Here is a 2482-nt window from a genome sequence, read left to right as displayed (position 1 = left end):
CTGCCCATTTAATAACAAACTTGTTTAGACCCGTTAATTTAATAACCCGATTAGGCCCTGCCCATTATATAGATTGGTTTTATGGGTAGTCCGTTTAAACATGTTTACAGCACACATATTTTTTTTAAAAATTGGTCATTAACCGAAAGAAAACCAAAAATCTGTGATTTCTAAATTTCTAATTACACCACACCACAATGTAAGTAGTGGCCGGAGCCTCCCGCCGTAAACTAACTCACCTCCGCACAACGTCTCAATCTCCGACAGTAGTATTACGGTGCTATGTCCCAAACCTTAAGAATCAAAAGAGCGATAATGGATTAAGGGACAAAGAGCTTTGAAGGCAGATCCGCAGATGCAAGGAGACTTGGGGAGAGGCGGCGACGTTCAGAGGAGGAGGCGGTGAGTTTTAGAGGCAGATGCGGCGAGGGTCGGGTTAGAGGTGTTGTATTAAAGCCCTATGTTTAAAACGTCAACGTTTTGAAAAAAGAGTTTAGGAAGAAAAAAATAAACGGGCTACCCGTTTAGTTGCGGTCAAACCCGTTAAACCCGTGGAGCTAAACGGGTCTACCCGTATAGACCCCGTAAATTTTATAATATAAATAAATGGGTAACGGGCCTAAATTTTTGTACTGAACCCGTTAAGGCCCGCGGGCGCATAACCCATTTTAACATCACTAAAGTTTATTTATATTGTAATATTACGACACCACCCCTACTCTCATCCATTCCATAAGTACAGTTATAGGATTTTTCTCTTTTATTTTTGAGATCATTTCTGACGAAATTGCATCTTAATACTATTATAAAAAAAATACAAAATTAAGTATGTCCAAAATTTCTTACTTAATTACTTAAATTACCACTGAATCTTAAGAATTTGAAAAACTGATTCCAGATTTTTATTTACCATCATAATTTTGACTGATGTTAATTTGTTAAAATTTTACCATCAAAATTAGTTTAACTAATTAATTTGAAAGAAATACTGATGCAATTACGAACATATGCGGGAAATTATATTTTTAGTAGGAAATGAAAAAAAAAATTGATAGAAAAATTGAATAATCATGTTTCAAGAGATAATTATTCAACGGCGACTCAGCTTTCGCAATAAGATAATTATTAAACGGCAATGGAAAATTAATTATTGAACTAATTTTTACATATCTAATATTGTACATAATATAATTTCTTATTAATAATATTTTTCTATTTACAATCTTTCTTTCGGGACTACTACTAAGTAAATATATAATTTCCTGATTTTTATTTTCTATTTTAAAATATTCTTGTTCCTTATAAATAATTTATATAATTTCTTATCAACAATTTTTTGACAAGTGTCAAAATCTCCATTAGATAAAATTTACACGTGTCGCGATCTTGTGATTTAGCAATTTTGAAACCAAGCATTTTTTATTTACATTATATAATTTCTTATTAATAATTTTCTAATATATATAGTCACTTTTTCTTCTTTTTGGAATTATAATCCTTTTTCCTTTAAGATTACTACTAAAGTAATTATTGAATTTTCTGAATTTTTAGTTTTTTTATTCTATCTTGAACATATTCATTTTATTTAGGAGAATTTGTTAGAAATGTCATTTTTGAGATACCCTTTTTCAAAAAAAATACTCTTTTTGAATATTTTTATTGTTGCTCTCTTTAACACAATTATAATACGTTAAATTTTAGAGTTTTTTTTAGGTTTGAGTTCTCACTTTTACATTTAGGATTTAGTTTTTAAGGGTATAGTTTAGTATTTGGTGTTTAAAGTTTAGAATTTAGTTATTTTATATATTAAAAATAGATATTTTTAAAAATAAATATCATAAAAAGGTATATTTGAAAAATGACATAAAAAACAGTATTTTCGAACATCCCCCATTTTTTTCTCATGTTTATTATATTAAACCACCAGAAAACAAGTTATAACCATTGTGCCAAAATAGAAGTGAGGCCCAACATAACCGAACAGATTAACATCTACACCAAAAATATTAAAAAATTTCAGATTCCAACAGTGACTTTTGTTTCGTTTTGGTGTTTTTTCTCTTTTTAAGCTAGATTCATATGTTATTGTTTTACTTTTCAAGTTATAAATTATATAATATTTTAATTTTAGCTTTTAAGTGAAAATGTTAAGTATTATTATGATTTACAAATTAAATCTGTTACTCAAAATAATTTATATATTGTTAGATAACAAGTATTACGATTTATAATTTAAAAAATATTTATAAATAAATAAGCCGATAAGAAATATTTATAAGCGTAGACATATTATTCACAATTTCTACTTATATAATTAAATCAATTTTAAATAAATTGTGTATTTTGTGTTTTTTTAGTGGACCGTGTACTCCAGTTTTGGATGTTGCTTAGCCGAATCTAATTTTTTTTTAAAATGACATTTTAAAATACGGGTCATGTGCTTTTGTGTGCATGTGTTTTTTTTTTTTTTTTTTTTTTTTTT

Source organism: Camelina sativa, chromosome 13 (genome assembly GCF_000633955.1).
Source record: "Camelina sativa cultivar DH55 chromosome 13, Cs, whole genome shotgun sequence".
Lineage (NCBI taxonomy): Eukaryota > Viridiplantae > Streptophyta > Magnoliopsida > Brassicales > Brassicaceae > Camelina > Camelina sativa.
The sequence above is the reverse complement of the archived record's forward strand: the minus strand, read 5'-3'. Positions refer to the sequence as shown.